Source organism: Toxorhynchites rutilus, chromosome 2 (assembly GCF_029784135.1).
Source record: "Toxorhynchites rutilus septentrionalis strain SRP chromosome 2, ASM2978413v1, whole genome shotgun sequence".
NCBI lineage: Eukaryota > Metazoa > Arthropoda > Insecta > Diptera > Culicidae > Toxorhynchites > Toxorhynchites rutilus.
This window is the reverse complement of record NC_073745.1, coordinates 219,539,062-219,556,313: the sequence shown is the minus strand read 5'-3', so window position 1 is coordinate 219,556,313 and position 17,252 is coordinate 219,539,062. Positions and strand designations below refer to the sequence as shown.

At 37.2% G+C, this 17,252-nt stretch overlaps 1 protein-coding gene and 1 pseudogene across 7 annotated transcripts in view; both read left to right on the top strand.

Annotated features, from left to right (window-relative positions):
• Window positions 1-17,252, top strand: part of LOC129771504 (nuclear hormone receptor FTZ-F1-like) — a 443,987-nt gene that overhangs the window by 249,412 nt on the left and 177,323 nt on the right. The window lies entirely within an intron of this gene.
• LOC129772122 (U4 spliceosomal RNA) lies at window positions 11,323-11,511 on the top strand (annotated as a pseudogene).

Genomic DNA, 17,252 nt, shown 5'->3' with positions numbered 1-17,252 from the left:
ATATAGTAGTGGAACATCTGAATTAGTGGATTTTAAAAACATTTTGGAAGTGAAAAACTTTAGTTAATAATTTTAATGTGTTATTATTAATTTCATCCTAAAAATTTATATCAAACTAGATTGTTTCTTTCAATTAAATTGAAGCTCTCTAACCGCTCTACAATTTGTTCTTTGACCCCCAACTTCTATCTTTCTCAATTTGGCTGTAATATCGATATAAACAATTCCTGGTGAAAATTCAAGCAAAATCTTCAAGAATCACAATTTTTATTCCACTGTACATGTAATAGCAACATGAATTACGTTAAAAGGTTACATTTCTTCTTGAAATAAGTTATTTTTGAAATATAAAAAAAAATTTTTTTTCAAACTGTATATAATCGAATCACATATAATCGAGTCTGTATATAATCGAGTCCGACCTGTATTGAAAAAATATATTCCAAACTATGCGAATATCAAATCTAATTAAACTAACAATTTAACTTTCATTCGATTCTTCAGCAAAAGTGTGTAATCTATTTTTTTTATCCAATGAAAAATTTCCCATAAATCAATGATGATTATGAAAATTTCTAGAATTAATAATTTGAGTAAGTATAAGATCAGTCGGTCAGGTCAGCCTTCAAACAGGGTGTCGACTACCTTGAAAATCCTTGTAAATCAGGGAATATCAGGGAATTCAAACAATGTCAGGGAAAATCGTCACCAATCTGGAAAAAATGAAATTTCGCCAATTAGAATTTCGATTAGTGCAGTAATTAGAAAGATAATGATACCAAAAAAGTTGTATTTGACTCTATGTAGATAAACTTAGTCTTTCCGAAGGGTTAACAGCGCAAAAGTAGACGACTTTTACGTTCGCGCTGTTTTACTGGCATTTGGCGTCAGCTCAGCTTCAACCAATTCTCTTCCTTGCCTTCTTCGAAAACTATTGATAAATTCATGTTTGAAAATCATACTATCAGAGCTGAGATGATGTGGTGCCTGGAAATAGTTATGTGTCACAAATCACTCCGCACTGCTGAAAAAGACATGGTTGTATTGAGATAAATGTTTCATGAAAGCCAAAGCGCTGAGAAGGTCTAACTAGGGTGTAAAAAAATGAACATTATGATGAAGTTTGGCTTGGTGAAATTTTGTAAGCTATACATAGTCGTTGGTTTCGACGAGTCTATGAACAAGACTACAAAGAAATTACAGATTGATCTGAAAGTTAGATTTTGGGATGAAGAAAAGAAGAATTTTCAAAGCCTGGGAATTAGGGGAGAGTGGTACAAAACGCACCATTTAAGCAAATCAATCATTTACCGCACTTCTTGTAATTGATTCATGCTGTTTAACATCTGGAATACTTCTTCCATCACTGCCAATTATATCCCTGATGTAATTTGATATAACATACTCGAATTTGCAAGGATTTTTAAATATTTCCATCGACAGTTCAAAACAGTAAAAACAGTTGAGTAAAATGCCATAATCCATGGACAGAACGCATCATAACAACTTGGTTAGACGTATCAAAACAAACGAACACAACGCACACAGTGGACTTGCAGGATGCCCGAAATTTCAATATGTTTTTTTTATCGATAAGTTAATAAAAGTACTTCTATTTGTTATATTTCATAAAAAAAACATATTCGATGCTAGACACAGCTTATTGAAAATTCATTACATGAATAAAATTTCAAATAAATAGTGTAAAACCAATAAACTTGTTGCAATTTTATCACATTATGCAATCAATTAGACCCACTATGCAACTAATATCATCAAAGCGAAGAGAGAAAGTCAGAACCAAAGCCTTTCTTTGTTCTTCGCGTGATGTGATTGTGGTCAATTCAGTCGTGCTGTCAAATTTCTTTTGTTTGTTCCGTAATGTGAGTGCGGCTTGGAGTAATTACTATGCTTATGATTTTCTGTGCGAACCACAAAAAAATGGTTACATGCCAGGGCATTGGTCAAGACGAACGTTTGTTTTTATAACCTATGTAACGAATATTTTTCCTGTGCATACTGCCCCAATTATTGCTTTCACAATTTTTGGCAAAATTCTTGTAAAATATGACATGTTGGTGTGATTTTTAAGTGTGATCATAAAGTTCAATGATTCGTTGTGGAGGTAGAGTGTAAATATCCTGATATTTAAACATTGACTAACCGCAAAATCTTACCAAGCAACCATGAATATTTACAGAAAAGGCAGATGCATTAGTTTTTCTCAATTTGTATCTTATTTTATTATGATGGGCATGTTTGTGTACTGTGAATATGTGGAAGAGATTACTGCGAACTGAAATGAGTGAAGTAATATGTCATTTTACATGACTAATCTAAAGATTTTTCACAATTGATGGCTTGGGCCATTTTACCTCACCGATGCGTTTTGTACAGTTCTCCCCTATATATTCGAACAAACTTCTTCTTGTGTCGATGGGCGGTATAAACATGAATTCAAAATTTAGAAAAAAAAATTCTTGAATATGGATAGTTTCGGATTGCTTATTTTGCACGGTTCATCAAAGGATTGATAGATTCAAACATACTCGCCAAATTTTTACGACAGACAAATCTTGAAATTTCGTCTGATATGCGAAGCACTGGTTTTAAAGCTTATGAAGCATTGATGCATCCTTGATCATTCCATAATTGATTCCGATAGAAAATTGGAGGGAAAATGATTCGAAAAGCTTTTGACTATTGACTATTTTGATATTTGACAGATTTTTGACGTATCAGTGGAATTTTTTGGAAATCGCACAGAAGGGTGCCTAAAGATAAAGCATTTCGTTAAAATCGTCAAAATGAAAATGCCTCATTCTTTACTAGTATTTGAAGTTCTGTTAAGCTAACTTTGAACTGTGTTAGTAAATCCATTTTTTTTAAATCTTCTACATTTATTGGAAAATATCGACAGTCGTTTTTAAATTTCATTGTTTAAGTTAATTGAATGTTTTAGGAACTACAGGTTAAGTACTAGTAGAGAATTAGATTACTAGTCTACACCTGGAATTTTTCGGAAAAATTACTGGAAAATCAGGGAATTTGTTTTTTTTTAATTTTGAGTCGACACCCTGTCAAAAGTCCAGTTTGAAGTCTGGACAAATGGAAGCGGAAAGAAAGAAAAATATGTATGATTACAAGTTACACCCCTGTTAACACTCAGGCACCTTGGGTTGACCAAAAGAGTATTCAAAAGTTGACGCGAGCTGTTCCATCGCAATTTGATCAAAACAAAAAAAGAGCAAAAAATATTCCATTTTGATGGCCCAATATTATTACTTTATGAAAACTAATCCTTCTGGAAAGAATCTTTTTTTGCTCAATCAGGAGTCTTTCTTGATTTTGATAAAATCCCGTTCAGTGTACGATGCAGTCTGTTACAATTTTCTTCGAACAACTTTTGCCACATTCACACATTCACTCCAGAGCGTCATAATTGGTGTCCAACTGGACCATGAACAAAACCCCGAAACATACATTCGTCGACACCGGGCCTCCGAAACCACGGTTGTGACACGCATGTTTTTCGGCAAAAGAAAAGGGTGATTACAAAACAAACCTGTTTGTTGTGTTTTGCACTCTCGCGCAAGTGTCGGTGCGTTCCGACTGTGCCATCCATCTCCCCCTGGCCCCCTAGCTGAGCTGGGCTTCTCGTCGATCCAATTTACAGGTTCTTCGGTGGCAATCATAATCCGACCATTTTTGACATCGCCCGCCGCATTACATTCGGTAAGAGATCGAGATCGACGATCGTAAAATGCAACCGGGTGCAGATCATAAAGTAATTTATCCGTCCACCCGTCATGTGTGTGTACGCACTTTTATATTTCGCTTTTATTTCGATATAGTGGGTGTTGATTTTTGGTGGATTTCATATCCACCCCACCGCGTTCGGGAGAGTGGTGGTGGCGGGAGGCTCGAACAACAACGGGACGGGATCGATTGAGTAATCGAGTGTGTAGAGTTTCACTTTCGATTTCGGCGATCGCCGCCGTCGCCTCCTACCCTCGTATCGTGCGCACAGGTAAGGCCGCGCAGTCTGTCGCGCGTGACAATCGCCATCGAGACAGGTTTTGTTCGCTGCGCTGCGTTTGGGCACTTTTGGCAGTCCGAGCGTTTGTCTGCGTGATGGTGTGCTGGTGAGTATTCGCCGGGGGGGGGGGGGGCTGGCAGTTCCAAAAAGACAGACGCGAAAATTTAGGTGACCACATGATGCGATAAACCGATCGCCGAAAACGGGGTCGGGCTCGTAGGTGGCTGCCACTAGCGTAGCGGTAGATATGCGAAACTTGAGTTGAAGAAATCTTGAAAAAAAAATTATAACGGCCACACTTGGTGGAATCAAATAAAACAACAAAGTAATCGATATCACCCGTCAGGAGCGGCGATGGCGGCAGTGATGAAGTAAGCGATTGAGTAAGGCGCGAAAAAAAAACGTCAAATTTCTGTCTGGTGAATGGTGGAGTCTCTAAGATCGAACGAATGGAAACGCAAGTCGGTTAACTTGTCTTCTTCGGCTTCTTCAACGTGACTGGGCCCAAAGAGAGCGAAGAAGAGTTGCTAGGTTTCGACTTTTCGGCAATCTGTCTTGCGGCGAAATGTGTATTTACTGGAGAGACCGACTTGCACATGTGGTACCCTTTCTCCTGAAATTCGGCATTTGGTTTATGTTTTTTTTTTTCTCCGGTCACTGCTTTGGAAGGTATTGTCGGAGATCGAAGCGGCAAACGTTTCGAAATATTTGCTGGTTACTTTACTTCTTATTTCTGGTGTTACACATTGTTGCGATGGAATGTTCCGTTTAAAAGCTTTTGGAGCCGACACCGACACACACGTCGCAACTATGGTAGGAATTTGGACTGGAGTTTGGCAATTTTGAGCTGTCGAAATTGTATTGTTGGTTTCCCACCCGATTTCGTGTAGCTGGGAAATTCTATCGCATCCCTCATATTCCCAGGGGGGGGTTTGAAAATTTGTCAAGAATATGAATATTCTTTGCAATTGAAATATTCAGGAAAATTCATGTATTTCAAACGGAGATCACACGCGTCACGATAGACCCGTTGAGATAATTTCTTATTGAAACAGACCAGATTATCAGGCTTTGCAGAATAAATCTCAAAACATATATTTTTCAGCATGACATGGCAAATTAGTTTTTCATCGTACTCAAAATACATACATTTAAATGTAATAAAAATAATTGATCAGAACTTTGGATTAAGACCAATCATTATCTCAGGTACAGACGGGAACTGACATTGTGACGTTACATCAATTTTATGATGCTGAAATCACTTCTCCACTTCTTATTTTATTTCCCATCCCGCACTTGATTTTTTGATGTTGTGATAGAGCTATTTATTAAGAATATCCATATCAAATTTGAAATAAATCGGTTCAGTATAAGATATCGTATGAGATATCGCGTACGCCAGCTGGAAAAAATTGTTTAGAGGGAAAACGCCTATTATATAGGGTTGGGGAAAAAGAAATGTCGTATTTCTGATCGAAATTTGACGCTTTGTTTAGTATACTTAAAAGTATCCAATTTAAGTCAAATATGCGCCGTTTCGTTCGCAACTTCATTATCCCCTCTTATAAAACCCCCTCCTTATTTGCAAAAAACTCAGACAGCCAGTTTCGCAAGCCTCTTCTGAGGCCAACTTAGTATCACCAAGAACGTTTTGCATGCACCGGAAGAGATGATAATCACTTGGAGCCAGGTCCGGACTATACGGTGGGTGCAATAGGACATCCCATTCGAGCTCCCGTAGCTTCTGGCGGGTCATCAAAGATGTGTGAGGCCGAGCGTTGTCCTGGTGGAAAACAACACCATTCCTACTGATCATTTCTGGCCGCTTCTGGTCAGTATCGGGTCCATAAACTACACGAATTTTTTCGGCCGCCTTCGTTGCAGGTAGTAAAACATAAAAATATGGCGAATTTCTTGCTTGGTGAACTCCACCTTTGACGCGCTATAACTTGAGACTGAAAAGGACAATCACAACATTGTCAAAACGACACTTGTAGCACAGATTGTTGTCTTTGAATAGCCGTATAGTATGACCCGATGCGATAAGTACAACACAAGATATGTTTAAGTATTGCCATATATTGATAATATATGACATTTCTTTTTTCCCAACCTAATATTAGAAAGTAAAAATAAACTTGATGTGCGACTGCTGTCTGATTGCTTGATTTGTATTTTAATATTTTAAGGTTTATAAGTTTTTGAGCTACAAAGTTCATTCGCCTCTAGCCTTGAAAAAGACTAATTCGAAGATCAATCAAAGGAGAGTTGCTAGTATCCTGCTATGGACACGCAACCATTGTGGCTAGCGAGACGCTAGCTATGGATGAGCTCCAGTACATGATGTGCGCTCGGCCCCGCTAGCGAAGGATGTTGGAGTTGTTGATTGATTGCTAGCCCGACTTAAGTTGAAGGTGGAAGGAAGCCACATATGACTGCCACAACGGCGCTCATTTCTTTCATCTCCCTGCCTCACTCCTCGCCCGAAAATCAATAATTTTGCGAAAAAGTGTGAAGAAAATGATCGTTTTCGCACACTTCCCATCAAGTAATATCAACCAAACTCTAATCGATTGCTCACAAGATATTAAATTTTCATCTGCCGTCGCAATATCTAGTGAAAAACGCCGGAAAACTCGAGCTAGTGCTCTGGAAGGTCAATTTACATTTTTCAATTTTCCGCAATGGTTTTGTTTGTATTGGTGAAAGCATCGTTATTTTTTCGACACTGTTGCCAGACAAATATCATCGAAACAGCTATAAAATCCACTCAATAAAATGTTCATGAGTCAAAGCGTTTCATGTCATGAATATCAATAAAATAAAATTGTGTTGATATGAGTACAATTATTATTTTTACGTTTACTGGGTCTATGATGTAAGTTTAAGCAACTTTAACATTGGTTAATAAAATTGTATTGCAGAGCTCGGAACACTGCCACGGGTACCTCTGCTGTCTAAAATAGTAAACGGAATAGTATTACATTCAATCAAAATGTTTTGGCCAACGAAGAGAAGGGTTAATGCTCTCCAACGTGAATATGTGAAAAAATACGATCAACGAAGGAAAATATTGAGGAATTAACAACATCGAGTTACTGTGCGAAAGAACTTGTTAATACCAAAAGAGCCCCAATTCGCACGTGTTATGAATTTTGTCATGTTGCGCTCGCGTATAAGCATAATTTTACTTCATATGCAAATACATGTTCTTTATATATTTATATTTGCAATTTTTCATCGGAACACATCGTTCATACATTTTACTTCAGTATTGAATTGTTATTTTTTTTTTCAAATGTATTCTAAAACCAGTGTCAGTGAAGCGCCACACAGTCTGATAAGTGAATTGATCTATTTACGTACAAAAATCAAAACAAACGAAACAAATTGCTCTTCTCTCACAATCACTATTACCCCATTTTTACACGTGGTTTTATCTACACTACTACAACGGCTTCCTTCCACCTACACCTTAACTTGGGAATGAAAATTGTACCTCGCTGCTGCAATAGTTGCTCGTTATCGTCAGCACGGCACAGAAATTAACAGAGAAAAATGGAAAAATGGAAAAGGAAAAATGAGACGGCTCAATAAAGTGACGACAAAAAAATTGATTTTTTTAACCAATTTTAAAAAGTGTCAAAAATAGGACTTTGTTGGTTTTATTTTTAATATACCATAGTTTTGCAAGTACTCATGTCGGCAGGTAAATTTTCAGTTTAATGTTACCAAAACCTCATATTGATACGTTCGGCTGTTTTTCTTTCAAATCTTTGAGTAAATGAGAGGAACATATTGCAAACTTTGCTAGGAGCCGATGGCAACAGTCGTACCTATCAAATGATGAACATTCCTGTAATAAAAAATTCTATTGGAAAGGCAAATGCAAGTTGCAGAATTCGTCATATAGATTTGGTTATATCAAAACTATAACGATATGTTTGTTTGATACACATACACAATTCAAAGTAAAATTATTAAACTACCAGATGTACTATGTACACGTAGCTTCAATGTAATGTATATTTCATCACCTCATGTGAAACGAAGTTACAGTCTTCCAAAAATATTTAAAAATCTCGATGTTGCAACTTGATCCTCTAATTTTATTTTGTTTAGTTTTTATACATCAATGCCATGAAAAATAGGATAGACCGAAACAAAAATTTGCCTGTATGTGCTCCAGCCAATTGTATTTATTGGTATACCATAAATTTCAGACCCGTATTTTTTGGCCCATGAGTTGTACCACCTTGAATTACTTAATTAAAATCTACCTCTTTCTTCCCGTTTCTTTTCTTATTTCTCCTCTGTCTCTTTTTCCCTTTTCCTGATCTTCTTTCTCCTTCTTTTTTTTCTTTTTTTCTCTGTCCCTCTTTATCCCTTTCACTCTTCCTCTCTATCTCTTTCTCCCTCTCTGATTCTTTCTCCATTTCATCATCTCTCTCCCTATCTCTCTATCTATATATCTCTCCCTTTCTCTCTTCGTCTCTCACTCCCTCTCCTCTCTCTTCGTCTCTCTCTCCCTCTCCTCTCTCTTCGTCTCTCTCTTCCTCTTCTCTCTCTTCGTCTCTCTCTCCCTCTTCTCTCTCTTCGTCTCTTTCTCTTTGTTTTTTTTCTCTCTCTCTCATTCTCTCTTCCTCTCTCCATCTCTCCCTCTCTCTCTCCCTCTGTCTCTCTCTTTCTTCCTCTCTATCTCTCTTTCTCCCCCTATCTCTCTCTTTTTTTTCACTCTCTCTTTCTCTCTCTTTCTCTCTCTTTCTCTCTCTCTCTCTCTCTCTCTCTCGTTTTCTCTCTCTCTCTCTCTTTCTCTCTCTCTTCCTCTCTCTTTCTCTTTCTCTCTCCCTTTATCCCTCTCTTTTTTCCTCTCTATCTCTCTTTCTCTCCCTATCTCTCTCGTTTTTTCTCTCTCTTTCTCTTTCTCTCTTTCTCTCTCTCTCTCTCTCTCTCTCTCTTTCTCTCCCTCTATTTCTCACCCTCTTCCCTTCTCTCCCTCTCTCTCTTTCTCTTTCTCTCTTCTCTTTTTTCTTCTCTCCTATTTCTTCTTCTATATTTTTCTGTTTTACTCTCACTTCTCGTTCCTTCCCTCTTTTTTCTCTCTCTTCTTTTCTCCTATCTCTGCTTCTATATTTTTCTCTCCCTTTTCCTTCCTCTCTCTACCTCTACCTATGTCTCTACCTCTATATATCTCTTTACTTTACCCTCTTCCACCGTTCCTACTCGTGATAGACCCAAAGGCTCGTAATGCAGTAATACTCGCGGTACTCGAATCCGTTATGAACAAATTTTCACGTCGAAAAATTCAGTAACTTTCGAATCTTTACAGGGCATATAGACAAGCAGACAAACATTAATGCTGCTGTATACAGATTCGAAGTAATAATTTCGTAATGAAAGGCATACATTGCCTTAGTAACCAGATCAATCAATTGCGAATTTTGGATACCAGAATAAAACTTTATTTTGAAGAAAATTATTCGAATTCATTCGAAAATTTTTCAGGAGATCCAAAATTAGAAAACATTTGTAGTTATTTATGTGTTCATTTCTGATATATATTTCTAATATAATACCATGGACCTGATCACGAACATCACTTCACGGTGAAAACGGAATGAAATGCATACAAATCGCATACAATTCTTTTCGTTTTCACCGTGAAGTGACGTTCGTGATCAGGTCCCATTTGTATTGTACATTCATTTTCTTTCCAAAAATCGTTTGTATCTATTGTGGGAGTGCAGTAATAATTATTACTGCGTTGCCTACTATATTTTTGATAGTGATGAAAAGTTTATTACAAATTAAATATAGATAACAGAAATAAAGATATCATAGCGTGATCATTTGACATTCACGAGAGAGACACTCACTCGAGTTCCATAACCCCAATATAGCACTTACTAGAATAAGGAATAAGATAATTTTCCATGAAAAAATATTAAATCTGGATCAGGCAAAGGTAAATTTATGATAAAAATGTTAAACTAAGCATCATTTGTCATTTGTCTACTTGTAGGCGAAGCATTTGAAAAAATATAGTTTATGAGAAATTGGAGCCAAATGTAGCCCTAACTCTTTATATAATTGGAAAGATTGGATAAACTTTCTCGGATGAAAATAGTGAATTGCAGGTTAGATCCATACATACTTGTGCACCCGTGGCCGAGTGGTTAGCGTCCCACACTATCATGCCGGGTGTTCGGGCTCGATTCCCGTTCTGGTTGGGGGATTTTTCGTCAAAGAAAATTCTTCCGGCTTGCACTGTGGTCACGCGTATTCTAGAGCTTGCCACTCCAGAGTACATTCAAGGCGTGTTATTCGGCATAGAAATCTCAACCAAGTATTAATGAACGACGCTAGTTAATGAATACGTTGAGACGGCAAAAGTTCCACAGGGTACGTTAACGCCATTCAAGAAGAAGAAGATCCATACTTCTACAAGAAATCTTTGAAATTTTTGACGTAGAACTACGTCATTGATTTCTATACCGGGATGTAAAATCAAAGTTTCGGAAACGGAAGCGTTACGCCGGAGACTGAGATTTTGAGGGTTAATATCTCCTAAATAACTGAACGAAATAGTATGATAAACACTTCATTCGAAAGATAAAATGTCTACACATTTTATACTTGTTACTTTTTGATCCGAAAACTTGTTTCAATAGCCTTAAAATTGCTTTCACAACAGACTATTGAAATCACCAATCGGTATACAAGCGAGCGCTGCTCAGAATCCACTCAGTTGTGATTGCTAAACGATTAAGGTACGATTGCTGAAATGAATGGATGTTTCCCTAACACAGATTTCAAAACCATGGAACCTGGAGAAATCGGCATTGCAAAATAGATGCAAGCTGTGGGTACTTTTGCACTCGCTTGCATTTCTGCAAATCGGAATATTTTTTCCCAATACAGATTCCGAAACCAAGAAGTTGGGAAAATCGGCATTGTAGATACATGCAAGTCGGTAGTACTTTTATACTCCCATGCATTTTTACACTCCGGAATTCATTTGCTAACACTGTCGACAAAAGCGGGTACAAATGCAACGCTTTGCCTCGGTTATTCAAGACGGCATTGGAAGATATCCCTTCATGTCGCCAGCTCACTGAATTTCTACGCATACTGTTCGATGATTAAGCAAAATGTTGATAACTATTTGCTGTGATAACTACTACCATAATGCATGAATTGACCTAAATAGGCATTTGTTTGCAATTGAATTCGTAAATTGTTTCATTCATTCACTAGTTTAATCAATACACACAAAAGATAGCTCTGCGCAGCGGCAATATCGTAACCAATGAGGAACATCCGAGGTGCGATTATTGCTAATTGAAGAAACACAAATGATTACTAAGCCAACGGCAGTCCTACGGCAACCTTGCGGTTATATCATAGGTATAACCCATCCATAGTTTTTTTTTTCTTTTGACGTAGTATTTCTATTAACATCTTAATGTTTCGAGTGGCAAACGTGTATGGATTTTGAACGTAAATATTAATGAATGGATTACGATTCCAAATAAACAAATCAATGGGAAACATTTCTGGCAAATTTTTCTACCTGAGACGAATTTCATGCCAACTCGACTAGCCGTTGGCAAGACTATCCCAGATAGCAGTGAAACATTGTGGGTGTGGAGACATTGGTCATTTAAGTAACTTTGAAATATTCGAAAAAGAAGACTACTTCTTGAAAGGAGCTAAAAAACTTTTATGATTTTTTTACAAAAAATTATAACTTTAAAACTATAATAACTACGAAATTCTGGTCAAAGAATGAAATGTAGAAAATAAAAATAAAAAATAAAAAAAATTGTTTTCAAAAAAAAAAACTGACGAATATTCCGCTATCTTGACTGGAAACAAAATTGAGGTCAGTTGTATTTTATTCAAAGAAAACATGAAAAAGTTTTTGTTAGAAAAACTTTTTTCCTGTAAAAGTGCCCATCTTGCGATGTATGGGTGACTTGTTGAATATTATTTTTTGAGAATTTGAGAAATATTTTTTGAGAATAAAAAAAAACCTTTTTGAGAAAAATTAATATAAATTTTTAAAATATTTTTTCTCCAGCGTATTTTTTCTAAACAATTTTTGGTATTTTGGTATTTTTCGATAGTTTTCTACATTTCATCCTTTGCTCAGAATTTTGTAGTTACTACAGTTTTGAGTAACATTTTTTTGTAAAAAAATAAGAAAAATTTGTTGGCTCTTTTCAAAAAGTAGTCTAATTCTTTTTGTAATATTCCAAGACAAGTTGGTCATTTAAGTGAGTTGCTTAAATGACCAATGTCTTTACAACCACAATGTTTCCCTGCTATCTGAGATGATGCTGTCAACTGCTAATACGAGTTGGCATGAAATTCGTCCTAAGACATATATTGTGGAAAAAGTAAAAAAAAAAAGCAAACAGTGCAACGAGTAAAATAGGTAGGTTTTTCCCTATCGCTCTCGTCGCTCATTCTGAGGTTTCAATTTTTAATTTCGCTTCAGATAGCGACCAGCAAACACTATGTGTGCAAATTGAGATTTAATTTGGTGGTTCAAATCCTGCTATGCCGATTGCTCACGCCGTTAAAGTGCAATGATGCGTTTGTCCGAGATAATGATGAATGTGTGATTTCTCGCTGCTGATTCGATGGTGATTAAGAGGTGAATAAGCTGAAGATGAAGAAAGTCTCTAGAATTCAAGACATCATCATAAGTTTTAACCTCGGTTCCTGTTTTGCTACCGTGTTGAACGGAAAGTCATTTATTTTTTATTCAGAATTCATTCTCAGAATATGCACAAAGCAAGCATAGTGTAGAGCTAGCACTGACGCACAGAGCAAATTAAAACCTGTCGCTTTACGGTGTGCGCAAATTCATGGGAATTTAGAAGTTCTTTTTTCAACGCTGTTTAAATAACTTAACTATTCAAACATTTTCTATTCTTCGATTGATCATTTATGAGTTTTCATATCGATTGATGCAAAAATCTTGTCATTTTATCAATAGATGTCCGATAAATAAACTTTCAAGATTGGACCTTTTTCGAGACGCGACCAATATTTTGATTTCCAATTCGGATTCTGAATGTATTCCCGAAAGACACCGTACTTAGAGAATGGAAAACCTCAACTATGGAAAAGTTATCGGAATTCGCTTATATTGGGTTTGCACTTCTTGGAACGATTCTGTTGTTTCCTTTTGAAATATGAAAAAATGGGCGCTGAATACAGTTGTAGATTATTAAAATTTGTGAAACAAATTACATTTTAGAAGTATAAAAAAAGTTTTGAAAGTTTCATAAACTTCATTTCTATCAACCAAATTGAAAATTTTTAACCGCTCCACAATTTGTTCTTAGATACCAAACCGCTATCTCTTTTATTTACTCTGACTGAAATTTAGTTTTAAGGATCTTCCAAAAACCAATAATTCTGCGCCATTGTGGCTATGTTGACTATGAAATGAACCTATAGCGAAATGAAAAAAATATAAATTGGGCGCCAAAGAACGAAATGTAGAACATGCAGAAACATGCTTGCATTTTTGGAAGAAAACATTAACTTATATGTTTTTTTTACTTCTAAATGGTTACTTGGTTCTCCTAATATAAACGTTATACAACTGTGTTATGCACATTTTTTCATCTTTTAAATGAAGGCAAAAGAGACGTTTAGAGTAGCTTACTCCTTGGATTAAAAACAGATTAAGGCAAAGACTAAAAACAAGAAAAGTTAAAGTACTCTGTCATAGTTCAAATTTGAACATATGCGTAAAAGGATTTGTTTACATTAACATATTATAATTTCATAATATTTCTGTAACCTCGTGGGAGATTCTTGGTCATCTACCGTTAGGTAGTATCTACAATTGTTCCAACGAATGGAGCACATTTTGATCATTATAGCAAGTGCAGACCAACAAAAATCAGACGTTGAGCAATGAATTTCAAATCAAATTGGCTTCGCCCGATACTGCATTGAAACACTACCAATCCACCCCTCTTTTCTGCAAGCAATCCGCCCGCAACTCGTCGTCCTAGTTAATAATTTTATTATAACCATTTCCGGGGTCCGTACCATCGAAATGTATGTCCCCTAACCTAACCGTTTGGACACCGCCTTGGGCGATAGCTCTTGAAAAATATCCCAATAAATTTAATCAAATCAGATAGATCTCTACCAGTAGCAGCAGCAGCAGCGGCGATGCGCACTTCGCGTTTCCCGTTCCGTTCGCAAAATTTATGCTCCAGACATGGAGGCGCTCGGTGGTGGGTATATATGTGCGTAGTATATTTTGTGTGTGTGTGCAAACTGCGCGCCATTTCCGGCTGACCTTGTCCTAGTTTCGTCCCGCGTTTACTACCCATTGCTGAGCGGCGCTTTGTTTGGCATCTCCGCCGTTATTTTTCCTCGGCGAGTAGTTTGGCACCCCATAAAAATAAGCTTCTGCTTCAGCTTCAGGCCGGCTCCGACATTATCTTTTTTCGCACCGCGGGGTCGCGAAAAAAAATAAAGGATAACAGGCGCGTCCGAAGAGTAGCGAAGCAGATGGGGTGAACCATTTTTCGGTATCGATTTTCCGTCCGAACGAATCCCGCTACGCCTCTGTCTTCTGACGTCATGGCGAAAAACTGGAAAACTTTTTACTCAAAACAAAACTCCCTTTCCGCCCTTCCGCACTAACTGGAGAAGCTCCTCTGTTTGGCTACGGGGATGCACTGATACAAACCCTTGAAATAAATAAAAAAAAAATAATACAAAACGAGGGTAAATGAAGCGCTGATGTTGTTGTTGATGATGATGATGATGGAACGAAAAAAAACCCATTTCAAAGAACACACGCCGGTCGATTCTGGTACGCAAACAGCCTTTTCCATTTTCAATCGCCGCCCGCTCGACATACCACCCCCGCCCATACCGGCGACCTAATTTGCTTCGCTCTTGTCTCTGCCGTAATCACCCAACAAAAACAGCAAAAACAACAACAACACAATCTAGAGCAGTGCCGCCCGAGAACCGAACCAAGTGCCGATGTGTTGGTGGTTCTGAGCGAAGAAAACGAAAAAAAAAAGAATCTTTCACTCCACTCAAAATGCATCCCCCTTTTATTTCGCCCTCTCTTTTTCTCTCTCTCTCTGACTTTGAGTGGTGCAGTTTGTGACTTCCATCAATGTCTCTTTCTGTTCACCTGATGATGGGGATGCCGTGTTTGGTTGCAGGAGAAAACGACGGGGATATTCGCCAATTTTCTGGATCGCTTGCTCGTAATGTGTAAAATGTTATGTGGCGCGCGGTGCTTTTGTTTTGGTTGCGAATGTTCTCCTCGCGGCTAAATGCGTCGTTTGTGTCACATACCTACTATATGTTCTGCGCAGATGATAACATATCAAAGGCGAAGCGACAGACACACCACTGCAACGCAAGTTTGTCCTATCCTCCCCACCCCCCTCTCATATTGGTTATCCGAATGTGGCGGTCAGTTGTTCCGAGAAAGGGTTTCCTCAAATGGAAGTTGTTTTTGTATTCAATGGATTATTTTTGCTGTCTCCAACGACAGGAAACATATACATCACGGACTCGATTATATACAGTTGTTGATTTCTTTTCACGGTATTTAATCGAATCCTGTATAAAATCGAGCCAAAAAATTTTTTTATTTATTTTAGTTTTGCATGTATTTTTTTGTTTTTTTGAAAATAAAGGAGGTACACCTTTCTCAATTGAGGGGCTTAGAATGCAAGGGGTGTAAGTGACTTGATCGATTTCTCTTCATCAACATTTTATTTAGTTAATAACTCAACTGCAAAAACGTTCCAATTTAAGTTTGCTATAGAATCCGATAGATGAGGTTCTGACCTATCTTCCACATTTTCAAATACAGCTGGGAATGTATTTGCAGCTACGGTCTGACCAAAAGAAAAAGTCGATGTAGAGAAATCGATCAAATCACTTACACCCCTTTCATTCTAAGCCCCTCAATTGAAAAAAAATAAATTTATCCAGATTCTCTCAGGATGAAAAAAAATCCTCCTACGCATATGTTCGAATTTCAACAATGACAGAGTTATAGAACTTTTTGTTTGTTTCGGACTCTGTTGCTTCAAACTTTCACTACATTAAAAAGTACGCTACGGAAGACGATTCTAAATTAGTGGATTTTAATAACATTTTGGAAGTGAAAAACTTGAAAGTTGATAATTTTTAATGTGTTATTATTAATTTTGTCCTAAAAATTTATATCAAACTTGATCGTTTCTATCAATTAAATCGAAGTTCTATAACCGCTCTACAATTTGTTCTTTGACGCCCAACTTCTAACTTTCTTAATTTGGCTGCAATATCGATATAAACAATTCCTGGTGAAAATTCAAGCAAAATCTTCGAAAATCACGATTTTGATCACGATCACTGTACATGTGATAGCCACTTAAACTTGACCTTAATAGTGAAAGGTTACATTTCTTCTTGAAATAAGCCATATTTGAAATATAAAAAAAATCCAAACTGTATATAATCGAGTCCAAAATTGTATATTTATATTTTATTTATATGTATATTTATTTCTTTGAATCGTCTGACTCACATTTCGTCTAAATGATTATTTAAAACTAAACGTCACAACTACATCTAATACGTTGGTCATACGAAATAAAAACGATACAAAATACAAAATGAGTCATCAATGAATGAGTCGTCTATAAAAAGTGTCCGAGGAGATATTGATGTCAAATAAGTCGAAAACTTCGTTGAAACGGACAGGATTATGCAACGCATAGTTCACAATGCGTCCTTCGAGAAACAGGAAGTTTCTGACACGAAGAGTACGTTCAGGCGCATAAATATTGATTTGTGTCAACAATGCAGGGCAGTCGATTCCTCCGGTCAAAAGTCTAGCGACAAACATAGCTTGAGCGTTGAAACGCCTTCTTTCCAGCGTCTCCAGTCCCAGAAGTTGACAACGCGCCTCGTATGGTGGCAAGTTTAGTGGATCCCGCCACGGAAGGTTCCGGAGAGCATGTTGTACGAGTTTCCGCTGAACATACTCAATCCTTGAAATCCAATTTGCTTGAAATGGGCACCACACAACTGCGCTCAACTCCAGTATAGATCGAACTAGCGAGCAGTAGAGATATCGGAGACAGTGTGGATCACGGAATTCCCTTGTAGTTTTAAGGATGAATCCTAACTGCCGGTTGACTTTAGTGATTAT